Source organism: Coregonus lavaretus (genome assembly GCF_964263955.1).
Source record: "Coregonus lavaretus genome assembly, chromosome: 40".
NCBI classification, from domain to species: domain Eukaryota; kingdom Metazoa; phylum Chordata; class Actinopteri; order Salmoniformes; family Salmonidae; genus Coregonus; species Coregonus lavaretus.
The window spans coordinates 7,501,597-7,519,549 of NC_140027.1; the positions used below are offsets into that span (position 1 = coordinate 7,501,597).

At 42.1% G+C, this 17,953-nt stretch overlaps 1 pseudogene across 1 annotated transcript; it reads right to left on the reverse strand.

The window, feature by feature from the left end:
• Window positions 1–5,840: 5,840 nt before the first annotated feature.
• Window positions 5,841–17,627, reverse strand: LOC311113372 (sushi, von Willebrand factor type A, EGF and pentraxin domain-containing protein 1-like; annotated as a pseudogene). The gene is made up of 16 exons (XR_014615942.1): window positions 17,498–17,627; window positions 17,147–17,326; window positions 16,742–16,832; window positions 16,585–16,661; window positions 16,291–16,479; window positions 15,114–15,293; window positions 14,189–14,386; window positions 13,813–13,893; window positions 12,047–12,302; window positions 10,566–10,742; window positions 9,918–10,014; window positions 9,645–9,721; window positions 7,607–7,795; window positions 6,441–6,620; window positions 6,040–6,237; window positions 5,841–5,930 (listed from the first exon to the last, which is right to left on the reverse strand). The product of XR_014615942.1 is annotated as a sushi, von Willebrand factor type A, EGF and pentraxin domain-containing protein 1-like (transcript).
• Between the last annotated feature and the right edge of the window lie 326 nt (window positions 17,628–17,953).

A 17,953-nucleotide genomic window follows, 5' to 3' on the forward strand; every position in this document is an offset into this window, starting at 1 on the left:
TCATGCATACATTTTCAAATAAAGCTCTGCTTTGAGAAAGATCGAATGATATTGTTTAATCTTACCTTATGGCCTGCACACTGCTTGTGAAGCTGTCGAGGGCACGTTTGATAAAGACAGCATCGATGTCCTTCTTCTGTAGCTTCTGGTACAGAATGTCGACGTGGGGCATGATTTTGTGAAAAAGCCGCAGGAAAAAAATAAAATCTTCATCATGTAGCATCCTCAGGTAGCCAGATGCCTCTCTCACGGTGGGCTGGTCAAATGAACCCAATGAACCCGTCCGAATGGCTTCAAAACATTCTATGAGGTCGTCTCGATTCTCGTAGACAGTGTTCACGACTCTGCTTAGTAGAAACCTGTTGAATTATTAAATTTGGTCTGGGAGGTCCTAATTGTTTCGTTGCCAATTTATCTTGATTTGTTCGACGACAAAAAGGAACTTCTTTCAAAGAGACAATCGAGTTGCACTGAAGGCTAGCCATTTTGACAGTAGTAGTGAATTGATTGATGAGGCTACCCGCTCTTTTCTTAGTTACGTTCATGGTTACGTTACGTATGACGAAAGCGCGTAAGTGCAAGCCCTCAGAAACCCATAGAGATTGTATTGAAAGCTCGATATTTGAAAAAAATTGATTTTACATTAGAGGCTATGAGAGACTTCTGGGCGATTTTCAACCTGACTGAAATCGCCCCAAAACGGGCGGGGACATTTGAAGCACGACTTTAGCCTGATTGGACATTTAGTGGCAGATCAGACGTCTAGATTAGAACACTGATAACTACTGTTGCCGTGATATAATTGATTAGAAGAAAAAAAACGTCCCTTTCCCGTTTGGCAGTGCGTCGCCCATATCGCCCTAATGAACACACCGCCCCTGCCGTCAAATCTTGGGTGAGAACCTCCTTCCCTAGCCAGGGCATTGAAAATGGGTCATGGATGGGTATTTCAGCATGACAATGACCCAAAACACACGGCCAAGGCAACAAAGGAGTGGCTCAAGAAGAAGCACATTAAGGTCCTGGAGTGGCCTAGCCAGTCTCCAGACCTTAATCCCGTAGAAAATCTTGTGGAGGGAGCTGAAGGTTCGAGTTGCCAAACGTCATCCACTTCAGAGACCGGGGTATGGTGGAGGTGTGGGTATAGAGAGAGAGAGGGGTGGGGGATGAATAAAATAGGGGCTAAAACCAAATCCGGGCATGAAGACTTATCCACAGTCGGCTGAAGAGTGTTCCGAGGCCTGAGATAAGAGGAGGCACGGAATCAGATAAGGAAAGAACGTTGAACCATTAATTTTGCATAAGTCTCACCAAGCCAACTGCCCAGATGTTATCAAAAATCTCTCTCTCTCTCTCTCTCTCTACCTATTTGCTTCTCTCCCTCTCTTTCTTTCTTTCTTTCTTTCTTTCCTTCTTTCTCTCTAATCCTAGACTAAAGGGACTTGGATACCACTTGAAAAGTTGGATTCTGAAATAGCCAGAACCACATCTGAGAGAAAGACAGAGAATTAACAAGACACCACCAACTCAGGGCAAATAGAGAGAGAAAAAGCATATTGTTCAATATGGAGACCCAGAAGTATAATCCTGTAACCTAAGTCATCCGAAGGCAATGAAACTGACTCCAAAGCAAGTTTCTGAAGGCGGCCATAGAGGAAAATAAAAACTGTGTTGTCAGAAAACATATTTGTCCTTTCTAGTAACTAGGCCTCTTTTGGTGCTTGTGGCTTCCGAGAAGAGAGACACGATGGCTATCTGTGATGCTTTGTATGTGTGTGTGTGTGTGTGTGTGTGTGTGTCCATTGACAGTGGACGGATAGTGACCAGCGTCATCGCTTTTCAAAGGGTGACTAAACCCCTGTCTCTTTCATGTGGGTGACGACGTGACCTTTCTTGGTCTACGGAGGACGCCAGCCAGGCACCACAATCCGGTTATAGGCAGCGGTAGGGCAAACAATGCCAGGGCCTGGTGCCATCCACCCCTCCATCCCTCCATCCCCAGCTGCATCCTCTCAACAAAGCCAGGATTGAAGTGGATTCATTTATTTATTCCGCTTTCACAAGACTGACATGAAAGACTTGACTGTGTGTTTTAATGTATTGTAACTTTGTTACCTAAAGAAGGTTTGAGGAAGACACCTCAGAGATCAAAGCTGTGTGGAGACACAAAGTGGAGTCACGTTAAATTGTGACACATAACGTCACAACGTCTACTGGTTTCCCAGTAATCCTCTCAGACTGGATTACTCAGTTGTGACTGGAAAAAAAATCCACCATGGAGGTGTCCGAAATGGCACCCTATTCCCTATGGGCCCTGGTCAAAAGAAGTGCACTATTAGGGAATAGGGAGCCATTTGGGGTTCAACCCAAAACACTAAACCACTGGCACATACATGGACATCTACCACATAGCTACACAAGTAAGCCCCTACAACTACACAGCTTCTACACTTACTCACATAGTCAAGGTCGGCCATTTTCCCTGACTGAGACAGAGAATGGCAAAGCCTCACGTCTTCACCCTGATTAAGAGGTAGGATTAGCCCTGCCAGGAGAGACCGGGGTATGGTGGAGGTGTGGGTAGAGAGAGAGAGAGAGAGAGAGAGAGAGAGAGAGAGAGAGAGAGAGAGAGAGAGAGAGAGAGAGAGAGAGAGAGAGAGAGAGAGAGAGAGAGAGAGGGAATTAATAAAACAAGGGCTAAAACCATCTCAGGGCATGAAGACTTATCCAGCATTGACTGAAGCGTCTTCCGAGGCCTGAGATAAGAGACAGGGAACCACATCAGCAAAAAAAAAGAAGTTGCCAGAAGTCTCACCAAGCCAACTGCCCAGATGTTATAAAAAATATCTCTTTCTCTCTCTCTCTTTCTCTGCCTCTGTCTCTCCATCTCTTTCTCTCCTCCTCTCTCTCTTTCTCTCTCTCTCCCCTATGGAATATGCCTTTGATTCCAGAATCATGCTGGTACGCTAATCTAAGCAGCTTCACCCCACCAAGGCAGAGTCTGCTGTCTTTGCAGTATTTGGTTACACTGAATCGTATGTCTCCACCACACCACCTGCATTGCTGTCTACTGCTGGTGTGAAGAAGATAGCCTCAATATGAACCATTGACTAGGCTACTACTCGTGCATCAGACCATGCATTGCTGACTGATCCTCTCCTCATGTCAGTAGGAGCATGATGTTTTAGAAAATAAGCCCTCATTTGGATTGGAATAAACATTGTACTTTAATATTACCTAAATGAAGCCAACCATCTGACTGGAGAAGAGGACTGTTTGGTTTTGAAAAAAGATCATCACTCTGTCTAACCCATCCTGATGGCACTACCTCAGGTTGGCCACTAGCTGGCGTGAGTGGACAGCTTGAGGCAACTGGTGGTTATGCAGACATGAGTTCAGGCATTTTTCTGTGTTTTTCAGAATGTCATCAGTTAGGGGTTTCCCTTATGATGTTGCAATATGTCCATTATGTGTGGTCACAAATCTTTCGTGGGTGGAATTGGGAAAAACTAATTCTGGGAACTCACCAACGCAAAATCCTAGAATTCACCTTGAAAAAGCGGTCAAAATTATTTATCTTTCGGAACTCCATTCACACATGTTCCTCCTATTTCCACCCATAACCATTGTGTGTGATTAACCATAGCCAGTAGATGCATCTGTCATATTGTGTCTGTCAACCTAGATGAGCCATAGACAAAGAGGGGAGCTTTAATGAGTGTCTGGGAGAGAACAGATGCTGTTCTGTCCACCAATTAGGGCTGCTTAGACTGGTGGCCTTCAAGTGGTCTGGACTCCATGTCCCAGCATGCTCTATGGCAGAGCCTAGACCAGGGGTGGAGGACAGGAGGCCTCCTGAGGTAATACATCACCACACCTCAGAATACAGATTAGAATGGGATGAGATTATATTTCTCTGATCATTTTAATCTAACACCAACCACTCTTCCACCATCTCTTCTCCATTATTTCGCTTATAGCTTCCTATAGAAATCATATTGATAGCTGGGTTGGATTCAATCAGCAATTCCAACTACAGGAGCCTGTTCATCTCTCCTGTATCTTGCTCTCCAAACCAACACTGGGCATGTGTGCTTCCCATGAAGGTGTACTATAGCTAACCATCTAGACTAGTGGCCATGTACTGTATTAAACAAACAATGCATATCAACTCTCACATAAAGCACATTCTAATACATAAAACATAAATTCTTGCTTCTCCATCAACTCAAATAACTCCAAGCAAATTATCTGAATTTGTTTCGCATTACTGCTAATGATACTAACGATGGGAAGATACTGGACACTGCGTGTTCGTGTCTTCAACCATGAAACAACCATGAAACAACATCTACTTTCCTTAGGACACAACTCATCTCACTTGGATGGATTTTTGCCACGGAGGAGAGTTCTTTGAACTTCTCGCTTTTTATGAAATGAGAGGGCTACTGAGAGAGGGGATGAGAGAGAGAAAAGGGGGATAGAAAGCGAGAGAGCAAACAAGTGACAGCGAACAAGAGAGATAGAGAGAGAGACAGAGAGAGAAAGCGAAAGACGGGAACGAGACAAAGACAAGAGTCAGAAAACACATTTCAAAGAGGCGCCAAACAGCCTGTATGTGAAATCGGATAGGAACTAATAAAGTGCATCTCTTCACAACAATAAATAATGCATCAAGAGGAAACAACATAAAACACGGAGACTTGTTTCATCCTCATAAAGAGGGAGAAAAGGGTTTATTAACGGACGTCAGTGCATTGCCTTCATGTCATGGAGGAGCGCTCGTACCAGGCCTCATTTAAAGTCAATATCTAAAGAACTTCTCCGCAAATTTGCCGACATTTGGTCCAGATGAATATTGTGTGAAATAAGTTGAATACATTTGTGTGAAAGAGTTCATGTCGGGCTATAGTTGGTTGGTGAACATGATGTCAAAATGCTGTCGCGTTTGGAAGTGTTCTGAAAACTGTTCAAGTACGGTCCTGGCACGTCCTGAGGCAATGAAGAAATGTATTTTGTATCTCTTTTCTCTTTCTCTGGTGAGATACGTAAACAGAAACAAATTGTTTGTCTGAAGTACTCTTACAATACCAATCATCTCTCTCTCTCTCTCTCTCTCTCTCCCTCCCTCCCTCCAGTAAGCACTGTAAACCCTTGCGACTCCACCTACAATCGGCCTCTGCAGTTCTTTCATGTCCTGCCTCGTTTCCCCAGTGGGGAAGGAGAGTCAGTTCTCGTGACTCAGTACAATCAACCGGCCGTTCTGAATACCAGCTGACAGCCAAGGACAGAGGATCAAACCCACCGCATAGCGAGTAGACATGCAAAGCGATTTGGGTTACCGGGATGGGGTTGCACTGTGGCCGGCTTGCAGTCGACTGTATGGTTATGATATGAATCACTGATAGGAGGGTTGAGTTCTGTTTTGTAGTAGAAATGTATTATTCTGGGAGCTGACTTGTCAGCCGATGTATTTATTGTATGTTGACAGTGTGTCTGTGGTGTAGCAATGAGTTTGGTGTGTTTTGAGTGTGTGTGTGCGTGCATGTTTGAGTTTTTCCTGACCACTTGACCTGACAGAGTATCTTTACAGCTGTACAACACTGACATCATGTGACATAATTTGTATATTGAGCTTATACTGTTATTTTGCAAATATTGGGTAAGATGTAGGGTCAAATCATCAACAAAGATACAAGCAAACAGTATATTTTATTAATCATAAAATTAGTTCTCTACAGATAAATTATTCAGAAGAATAAATGGATAGCATTACATAGAAATACACATGGTTTTATTGACATTTAAATTCACAGGCAATCAATGTTCTTGGTCTCAATTTGCTTTGTCATGCACAGTTGAGTTTCAGCACTGGGCTATCTCAGATGGCAGGGACTTATAGTACCATTTATATGTAAAATCACTTGGTTCTAGAAAGAAAAACACACACACATCATTAAGACTTGATGGTAATGTTGTTGTTTGTTTTTTATATAGAAAATAGCCAACAAGGAAAAAACGCTTGTGCTCTAGTCTCACCTTCAAAGCATTCGGGGATCTTGAGTTTTCCATCGATGCACTGGGTTGACACTGCATAGCCACACTTCTTCTCCTTGTTCATACAGTAGACCAAGATGACGTCCGTATGCGAGATTTTATTGGGCTCGAAATCCTTTATCCAAAATTTCATTCCATTATAAAGGATGCGTCCTCTTGTAATACCTACCTTGCATGGAGCTGTGGAACAAAGAGGGAAATTATGATAAATAATTATAATATTGCCTCAGGGAGCTAGGTGGAAATTACTATTTAGAATTTCAAAAACAGCAACATTCAGCTATTCAAAAACACTGATTTGATAGGTAACCAAATAAGTTTGGTTAAACAATGTAATAAAACAAAACAAAAATACAGAATTGTCACAAACTCGGTGGTCCTACCCCTGCAAACTGGCTTTATTGACCAATTCCCTGTTTTGAGACATTCGATCTCCACAGGCCCATCCAGGACATAGTCTATATTACATCCATATCTGACAGTCTGCTTGAAGCCGTGCTCCCTCTTATCATTAATAGTCATGTAGCCGTTGTTGATGCCTGTTGGAGCTGAACAGGTCACAACTGGAAACAATGAGAGGTCAGTCAGGGTTAGTGTGTGTTCAGAATACCACCTTAACTTCATCCACAAGCAAATCACTTGTCATTTATTACCAATTAAAGGGTGCAATTCATAACTTTAATTTCCTCAGAGGTATCACAAACATATCTGGCCAAAGCTAAAACGAACAAACGGTTACACTAATAATAATAATAATAATATGCCATTTAGCAGACGCTTTTATCCAAAGCGACTTACAGTCATGCGTGCATAAATTTTTGTGTATGGGTGGTCCCGGGGATCGAACCCACTACCTTGGCGTTACAAGCGCCGTGCTCTACCAGCTGAGCTACAGAGGACCACATAATAACCAATAACCCCTCAGTTTACAAAAGTTCAAGAACGAAAGTTATGAATTGCACCTTTTACGGAGGACTAAGGTGACATGAAGTGTTCAGCAATAAAAATAAAGATGTTTTATTGTCACATATCCCAGAGAGATGCAGTGAAATGTGTTGTTTTACAGGGTCAGCCATAGTAGTACGGCGCCCCTGGAGCAAATAAGGGTTAAGTGCCTTGCTTAAGGGCACATCGACAGATTTTTCACCTTGTCAGCTTGGGTATTCTAACCAGCGACCTTTTGTTTAATGGCCCAACGTTCTAACCCAGGGATGGGCAACTGGCGGCCCAAGTACCAATTTTCTATTTATTTTTTATTATAATAAATAACCTTTATTTTTTGGGGGGGACAGACTCATCAGGGTCTCAGCTTACTGTTGAGAGTTAGAATAATAGAATACACAAGGTGCAATTTCGAAATTTGGTTGTGCATCTGCAGTCACTCAATTCGCCCATGTCAGCAAAACCACAAGCCACTGTGGCCCCTCATGATGAGTTCAATTTTTTTGTGGCCCCCACCACCATCAAAGTTGCCCATCCCTGCTATAGGCTACCTGCCGCCCTAGCAATACAACAGATCAGAGCCTTTCACTGATAATAATGTACCTACATTTACATTCTGGTGGCTCAGTCCAGTTTCCGTTAGTGCTGCACGATCCCCTCTCATTGCCTATGAGGGCAAGTGGAGGGAAACACTCGTAGGTCCCCCCAAAACCAAACACAGTCGTGTTGCCTGTGAACTTTCTGTCGTAGACCATTCTCCCATTTTTCGGTATTGGAGGAAGACCACATGTCACCGCTAACAGGGGGAGAGATTTCATTCCCATGCTAATTAATCAAGCACATTTTATCGAAATACGTGATATTCTCTATATTTTTAGCGTCAACATACAGTATGATGTAATATACAGTACCAGTCAAAAGTTTGGACACACCTAATCATTCCAGGGTTTTTCTTTATTTTTACTATTTTCTACATTGTAGAATAATTGTGAAGACATCAAAACTATGAAATAACACATATGGAATCATGTAGTAACCAAAAAGTGTTAAACAAATATATTTTATATTTGAGATTCTTCAAAGTAGCCACCCTTTGCCTTGATGACAGCTTTGCACACTCTTGGCATTCTCTCAACCAGCTTCACGAGGTAGTCACCTGGAGTGCATTTCAATTAACAGGTGTGCCTTGTTAAAAGTTAATTTGTGGAATTTGAGCCAATCAGTTGTGTTGTGACAAGGCAAGGATGGTATACAGAAGATAGCCCTATTTGGCAAAAGACCAAGTCCATATTATGGCAAGAACAGCTCAAATAAGCAAAGAGAAACGACAGTCCATCATTACTTTAAGACATGAAGGTCAGTCAATGCGAATAAAGTTTATTCAAGTGCAGTCGCAAAAACCATCAAGAGCTATGATGAAATTGGCTCTCATGAGGACCGCCACAGGAAAGGAAGACCCAGAGTTATCTCTGCTGCAGAGGATAAGTTCATTAGTGTTAACTGCACCTCAGATTGCAGCCCAAATAAATGCTTCACTGAGTTCAAGTAACAGACACATCTCAACATCAACTGTTCAGAGGAGACTGTGTGAATCAGGCCTTCATGGTCAAATTGCTGCAAAGAAACCACTACTAAAGTGGCGAGTGGCGCAGTGGTCTAAGGCTAAGGCTAGCTGTGCCACTAGAGATCCTGGTTTGAGTCCAGGCTCTGTCGCAGCCGGCCGCAACCGGGAGACCCATGGGCGGCGCACAATTGGTCCAGCGTCGTCCAAGATAGGAGAGGGTTTGGCCGGCAGGGATGTGGGTTTGTTTCCCACGGGGGGCCAGTATGAAAAAATTAAATAAAATAAATAAAAATACATGTATGCATTCTGGATAAGAGCATCTGCTAAATGACTAAAATGTAAAGGACACCAATAATAAGAAGAGACTTGCTTGGGCCAATAAACACGAGCAATGGACATTAGACCGGTGGGACTATCATTTGTTTTTCAACAGGACAATGACCCAACACACCTCCAGGCTGTGTAAGGGATATTTGACCAAGAAGGAGAGTGGTGGAGTGCTGCATCAGATGACCTGGCCTCCACAATCACCCGACCTCAACCCAGTTGAGATGGTTTGGGATGAGTTGGACTGCAGAGTGAAGGAAAAGCAACAAGTGCTCAGCATATGTGGAAACGCCTTCAAGACTGTTGGAAAAGCATTCCTCCTGAAGCTGGTTGAGAGAATACCAAGAGTGTGCAAAGCTGTCATCAAGGCAAAGGGTGGCTGCTTTGAAGAATCTAAAATCAAAAAGTGTATTTTGATTTGTTGAACACTTTTTTGGTTACTAGATGATTCCATGTGTGTTATTTCATAGTTTTGATGTCTTCACAATTATTCTACAATGTAGAAAATAGTACAAATAAAGAAAAACTCTTGAATGAGTAGGTGTGTCCAAACTTTTCACTGGTACTGTATGAATATGAATAATATAGCCTACAGTAAAGCTATTATTCAAATCTCAGTTTTACACATTGTAGAATGCTCTTTACAATTACAGCAATAAAGCCACATTTACATTTATATTGTGCTTTGTAATGTATGCATTATCAATGTGAGTTTGTAAGTAGTTATGTATTTCAGCATAAGGCAGAAACGTACGTGTACACTTCGGTGGTGGCTCACTCCATTGTCCGTCATCCAAGCACTCAACCCTACTGGCTCCTTGCAAGGTATACCTGTAGACCACAATCACATTACCGTAATCTGTCAAATAATAGTGGCCACAATATTAGGTGTCTGGGTATACAGTGATTTCAACTTTTACCTACTTTACATTTCTTTGATACAATAACATGTTATATACTTTGACAGCACAGAGAGGTGACCAGTCGTCAATGAGACACTAAAATGTGTAAATGGTATTCCCCATACCCCTCATGGCAGGTGTAGTTGATGGTACTCTGGTAGACAATGTCCACAAACTCCATGTCTCCATGGTCTAGTGCTTTTGGGAAAGAGCAACTCTTTGCTGCATCAGAATTTAAAAAAAAGATTCAGTCAGCATTGCTCAACAGTTCCATCAGTATGAGTGTCAACTGATAATACTTGTAATATACTGAGTATCAACTGATAATACTTGTAATATACTGAGTATCAACTGATAATACTTGTAATATACTGAGTATCAACTGATAATACATGGAATATACTAAGTATCAACTGATAATACTTGCAATATACTGAGTATCAACTGATAATTATTGTAATATATTGAGTATTAAGTGATAAGACATGGAATATACTGAGTATCAACTGATAATACTTGCAATATACTGAGTATCAACTGATAATACTTGTAATATACTGAGTATCAACTGATAATACATGGAATATACTAAGTATCAACTGATAATATTAGCAATATACTGACTATAAACTGATACTACTTGCAATAAAGTGAGTATCAACTGATAATACATGGAATGTTTTTTTGAGTATCAACTGACAATGCAAGAGTATCAAATTATGATACATGAACAATAATACTGTTTTCGGTCAAACTTTATAACAGCAACCTACTTGAGCACTTGAGTCTAGACTCGGACCAGTCTCCGCTAGCAGTGCAGATGATTATGCGAGAGCCTGAGGTGGGTGTATATCCACGTTTACACGACAGCGCCACATTGTCTCCGGGGGAGTACACCCTCTGGTGCCCCTCCAGTTCCATACCGTCAATCAGGGGCGGGCGGCCACATTCTGAGGGGGCAGACAGGCAACGGGACAGGTCAATGAAACGCGCACGCACGCGCACACACACACACACACACACAGAAAAAACATGGACACACAGGTTAACCAAAGAAGTATCCGTGCAACTCCCCAGACATGAAGTTGACATGTTACTGATAGTCTAGTGATAGTTTGTTGAGCATAAAGGTAGGTGGACTTTTAAAATAAAGTGTATTTTTCGCTTCATTTTACAGTAACTGAAAGTATTCTTCAACATAACACAAGCCCATTTGTTTAAACACACCCTGACAACATGTTCACTGAGAGTACTTAGGAATATTGAACAGTATACAGCACAGAAACAAAAAAGTATTCTAAATCAATAGGCCAAAACACTGGCACATATATATGAACAAAAATATAAACGCAACATGTAAAGTGTTGGTCCCATGTTTCATGAGCTGAAATAAAAGATCCCAGAAATGTTCCATATGCACAAAAAGCTTATTTCTCTCAAATTTGTTGCACTAATTTGTTACATCCCTGTTAGTGAGCATTTCTCCTTTGCCAAGATAATCCATCCACCTGACAGGTGTGGCATATCAAGAAGCTGATTAAACAGCCTGATCATTACACAGGTGCACCTTGTGCTGGGGATAATGAAAGGCCACTCTGAAATGTGCAGTTTGGTCACACAACACAATGCCACAGATGTCTCAATTTGAGGGAGCGTGCAATTGGCATGCTGACTGCAGGAAATTAGGCAAATGCATGAGGCAAATAGTGGTCACACCAGATACTGACTGGTTTTCTGATGCACGCCCCTACTTTTTTTAAAGTTATCTTTGACCAACAGATGCATATCTGTATTCCTTCATGTGAAATCCATAAATTAGGACCTAATGAATTTATTTCAATTCACTGATATTTACATTTTAGTCATTTAGCAGACGCTCTTATCCAGAGCGACTTACAGTTAGTGAATACATTTTTTTTTTTTATACTGGCCCCCCGTGGGAATCGAACCCACAACCCTGGCGTTGCAAAAGCCATGCTCTATCAACATCCCTGCCGGCCATTCCCTCCCCTACCCTGGACGACGCTGGGCCAATTGTGCGCCGCCCATGAGTCTCCCGGGCGCGGCCGGCTGCGACAGAGCCTGGATTCGATCCAGAATCTCTAGTGGCACAGTTAGCACTGCGATGCGGCGCCTTAGACCACTGCGCCACTCAGGAGGTATATGAACTGTAACTCAGTAAAATCTTTCAAATTGTTGCATGTTGCGTTTATATTTTTGTTCAGTGTAGATACCATAATAATAGATACTGTACCTTTCTTGGATGTCACTGGTGTATACAAGGCAAGTTGGCAGAGCAGCAGCAAAGCCAGACTTGGAGCCATCGTCTGTGGTGTGGAGAGAGCGTCTCTCCTCTCTGGTTTCAAGGGTAAAAATTGGAACGTCGTTGGAGCTCCCAACGCTTTGTGTTACTCAAGGTAAACAGATAAGGGTCGATGACAACGCAGAATGAGGCAACCTCTGGCTCTTTTAGTCTGTTTCGTAATTTACCGTAATACACCAGACCGAGTCTCCCGAGTGGCGTAAGGCACTGCATCGCAGTGCTAGGTGTGCCACTAGAGATCCTGGTTCGAATCCAGACTCTGTCGTAGCCGTCAGTGACCGGGAGACCCATGGGGCAGCGCACAATTAGCCAGCGTCGTCCAGGGTAGGGGAGGGAATGGCCAGCAGGGATGTAGCTCAGTTGGTAGAGCATGGCGTTTGCAACGCCAGGGTTGTGGGTTCGATTCCCACGGGGGGCCAGTATGAAAATGTATGCACTCACTTAACTGTAAGTCGCTCTGGATAAGAGTGTCTGCTAAAATATAAAAATGACCCTTACTGGTTATATGGCAGGATTGCCCTGCCCCCATTCCTAGTACACATCAACATCACCAGTTCTCTGTAACTTTTCACCAAATCATGGTTGCAAAAGAGAATGTGCCTTCAATCCATTTATGTGGTACGATAAGTTGACTGAAACCATTCTAGCACTATAACATTGATGCGTCTAGATGATGCAGTGGTGTAGATCTACATATGCAGACCTACTACTAGGCCCTCAAAGGCCCTCAAAATTGTCAAAGACTCCAGTCACCCTAGTCATAGACTGTTCTCTCTGCTACCGCACGGCAAGCGGTACCGGAGTGCCAAGTCTAGGTCCAAAAGACTTCTCAACAGCTTCTACCCCCAAGCCATAAGACTCCTGAACAGCTAATCATGGCTACCCGGACTATTTGCACTGCCCCCCCACCCCATCCTTTTTACGCTGCTGCTACTCTGTTAAGTATTTATGCATAGTCACTTTAACTCTACCCACATGTACATATTACCTCAACTACCTCAACTAGCCGGTGCCCCCGCACATTGACTATGCAACGGTACCCCCCTGTATATATAGCCTCCCTACTGTCACTTTATTTTATTGTATATATAGCCTCTCTACTGTCACTTTATTTTACTTCTGCTCTTTTTTTCTCAACACTTTTTTGTTGTTGTTTTATTCTTACTTTTTTGTTTAAAATAAATGCACTGTTGGTTAAGGGCTGTAAGTAAGCATTTCACTGTAATGTCTGCACCTGTTGTATTCGGCGCATGTGACCAATAAAATTTGATTTGATTTGATTTGATACTATGCATCTTTGTGTGATTTTATCTGTTAACAGTAGGGAATGCATTTGTAATCTCATACAGTTTGTTTGTTGTTCTTGTTGCAAAAGTGCAAGAGTTCAATCAGATATCGAGTTCAAGTCAAAACAAAGGTATGTTTACTCTTAGTTAAAAAGTAACTTGTTTTTCTCTCTCAAAACTGTAGAGCCCTTTGTGTATGAGCAGAGCTTCCAAATACTGTAATCCTATACTGACATCTAGTGTTGTTTTCAGGTAACATGTACTATACTTTACAGGCAATCAAATTCAGGCTCATTCAAGTTATGGAAACAATCAACAGGTTATTAACAAAAGCAAGGCTGGATTATTTGGACACAAAGTCACATTTATTTGTAATTTATTTGCCCTATCTTTCCTCTTCGTATTGTGTTTATTTTGTTAGGTCAGCAGGACACATCGCAATCTCAGATGGAAGTGATTTGGGCTTGAGGGTGTACTCCATCTTGCCTGGTTCTAAGAGAAAGACAGACACACAAACACATTTTGAATTTTAGTTGTGAGAATATGAAGGACTCAACTAAACAGCATTTGGGAAGCTTTGAAAATGTGATGGCAGCGACCACAACACATTTTACTCTGTGTCGTGTTCATTTGTCACCAAAACAGAAGAAAATGGACTGAAACATGGAGACTGCCAACACTTGTCCAATAAGAAACACTCATTTTCGATTTACGTGGTAGTAAAATGTTTTAAAACATGCATGCCATAATGAACGTGACCATGTTATTTTGGTACGACCTGCCTCACCTTTAAAGCATTCTGGGGTATTGAGTGTGCCGTCGTTGCATTGACTTGCTACTGGAATGCCACACTTCAGCTCCTTGTTCAGACAGTAGAACACAACAGGCTCCCCGTGAAGGACTCTATTGGGTTTCAAATCCCCAATCCAGATCTTCTTGGCGTTGTAGAAGATGCGACCTCTGTTGATGTTAACTTTACAGGGGGCTGCAGTAACGTGAAGACAAGCAAAGCAACATTACTTTCAGTTTAGAATTGAATAGGAATATAATTAAATGGAATAAATCATGGAAATTCTTCATTTTCTTCTGTATCAGTACCCAACACACCACACCACGTACACCACACATATAATAGGTTGGTCAGCCACACAGCAGTGCCCCCACAAGGAGACGTTTTGGGAATACAGTGCCTTGCTCAAAGTCACAATGGCAGAATGCTCTCATTACGCAATCATTTCAGTCATCGAAGATTAAATAAATGGTTGCTGATACACATCTAATCACATGTAAGTCAACAAGCTGGTTCGATATACAGAAACACACAAGTGACATTCCCACAAGTGTAAAAACAGTGCAACCTTTTCTATGACTCAATGGCTCAGGTGTGAAGTTTCCCCTATGTACAGCAGAGGAGGCTGGTGGGAGGAGCTATAGGAGGACGGGCTAATTGTAATTGCTGGAATGGAATAAATGGAACAGAGTCAAACTTGTGCTTTCCATATTTTTTTATGTGTTTGATACCGTTCCATATATTCCATTCCAGCCATTACAATTAGCCCGTCCTCCTATAGCTCCTCCAACCAGCCTCCTCTGATGTACAGATCTAGGGTCAGCTTCCCCTCCCTCAATCCTAACCTTAACCATTAGTGGGGGAAATATAAAACTGACCGAAGATCAGCGTCTAGGGGCAACTTCACCCTACACTGACTCACCTCTACAAACGGGCAAAGTGGACCAGTTGCCTGTATTCTGACACTGTATTTCCTCAGAGCCGTCCAGAACGTAGTGTTCCTGGCACTGGTACTTGACCTTCTCCTTGTAGCCAGCCTCCCTCATCACAGCAAAGGTGATGAAGCCGTGGTCTATCGTTGGTGGGATGGAGCAACTCACCTCTGCAACAGGTCAGAAAAGTAATGGGCTAGTGAAAGTGTATTAACAATGCAATAACCTATTTCAAGTAATATTGTCAGGGTTAGTCTACATTATTGAAATAATTGTTAAGGTGTAAACAGAGGAAGACAGGATTATGCAAATTGATCAATTATCATCGCTTGGAGTGGATGAGCAGTTAGCGATAACCATTTTAGAGAATCATCATCAGGGCCGGCTCCAGGCATAAGCAGTTCCCATACCGCTAGGGGCCCCCCCATTTTATTTTATTTGTATTTATTTTTTACATTGTAGAATAATAGTGAAGACATCAAAACTATGAAATAACACCTATGGAATCACGTAGCAACCAAAAAAGTGTTAAACAAATCAAAATATATCTGGTTTTAGTGGGACTATCATTTGTTTTTCAACAGGACAATGACCCAACACACCTCCAGGCTGCGTAAGGGCTATTTTACCAAGAAGGAGAGTGATGGGGTGCTGCATCAGATGACCTGGCCTCCACAATCCCCTGACCTCAACCCAATTGAGATGGTTCGGGATGAGGTAGACCGTAGAGTGAAGGAAAATCAGCCAAGAAGTGCTCAGCATATGTGGGAACTCCTTCAAGACTTTTGGAAAAGCATTCCAGGTGAAGCTGGTTGAGAGAATGCCAAGAGTGCGCAAAGCTGTCATCAAGGCAAAGAGTGGCTACTTTGAAGAATCTCAATTGATTTGTTTAACACTTTTTTGGTTGCTACGTGATTCCATATGTGTTATTTCATAGTTTTGATGTCTTCACTATTATTCTACAATGTAAAAAAATAGTAAAAATAAATAAATAACTTGAATGAGTAGGTGTGTCCAAACCTTTGACTGGTAGTGCATGTAATAATGTGCCCCAAAAGATAATTGATAATTAATCAGTGGTTCAACCAGAAACAATTTCTCAACCAATGAGCTTTGTTCATGATGGAACAGACCATTTTTGCTTGTGCTGCCACTGTCTGCACCTACCCTCGCATACTGGTGGCTCAGTCACGTTTCCACTGGCCAGGCACGATCCTCTCTCGTTGCCAATGGGAGCTCTTGGCGGCAAACACTCATATGTCCAACTCTGTCCGTACCGGGTTTCACTGCCGGTGAACTTCTTGTCATAGACAATTTTACCATGCTTAGGTGCTTGAGGCAGAGCACAACTCACAGCTGGAGGGAAGAAATATTAAAAATAATTGAGACACTATATTTTCATATTTAGGCACAATGGAGAAAAGCAAGGTTACATTCCTGAGGTATGGTAAAGAGATATACCTTTACACATTGGTGGTGGTGCACTGAGGGTACCGTCGTGTAAACACACGCTCTCATTGGCTCCTATCATGACGTACCTGAAGAACACAAATTCTTATTGGTCTGAGATGCATAGTCAAAATGTAGTCAGAACTAAAACACACTGTATTTCCCTCACCCGTCATCACAGGTGTAGTTGAGTACACTCTTGAATGGCACGTCAATCATCCCTGGCTTTTGCATAGGCTTGGGGAGAGGGCACATCTTTGCTGTGTCAAAAATGTATAAGATTCATGTGGATATGTTGTAAAAATACAATTAAAATAAATAGTATGGACTGTCCATGGTACTGTATAGGTGACTTTAGGGTTCTAAAATTCTCAGAAATGTTCCCAAAATTCCCAGGTTTTCCAGAAATCCCAGTTGGAAGATTCCTTGAATCAGGGGCTAATAAGCAGGAAATCTGGAATCCTCCAACCAGGATTTCTGGAAAATCCAATAATTTACCTGAATTTTTGTGACCATAGGTGGACTTATGCTTTACATTATATATTGGATGTTTTGTGAATGGGGTGGAACTTACGAGAACACACAAGGTCCAGTTTGGTCCACTCTCCCGAGGCAGAGCAGGTGATCCTGGCTGTTCTGGCTTTCCCAGGTATGTATCCACGCTCACACGCCAGGGTCACCTCTTCTCCAATCTCATACACACGCTTTAGGCCCAGCGTATCTATACCGTCGGTCACGGGCGGGCGGCCACATACTGAGGATAAATGGGAATATTGATAGACAAACAATGTTACCCTGTATATTATATAAAAACAAATATATGAAATACAGCTAAAGCATAGGTTACAGAGTCTTGTGAACCAACACTGTAATATATATTCTGTAATTGAAAAATATAGCATTAATCAAATAATTTGCACTGTACCTTTCTTGGATGTCACTGACGTATACAAGGCAAGCTGGCAGAGCAGCAGCAAAGCCAGGGTTGGGTTCATCTTCTGGGGGGTTGAGAGAGACTGTGTACGTTCTCCCAGCAGCGGATGGTGAAACATTTAGATGGTCCTTTCAAAAGCCCTGAAAGTCTGATCCAATCAGATCGGCTGAAATAGGCTTCCATTGATTGAACCCAAAGTTCAAAGAACATGCATATTTACTCTGAGTTGAAGGATAACTTTCACTCAGTACACTATATATACACGTACACCCACACTACAATGATTCAGAATCATAACATGTATCAGCTGTATGAAATACAGGTTTCATTCATGTAATACTAATACTTTTAAAAAACTAATTCAAATTCAATTTGGTTTCTTAAGGGGAGGCTGTGCAGTCTTGCCCTACCTGTGTCGTTCAGATAGGACAGGTTAAGCCTGATTCA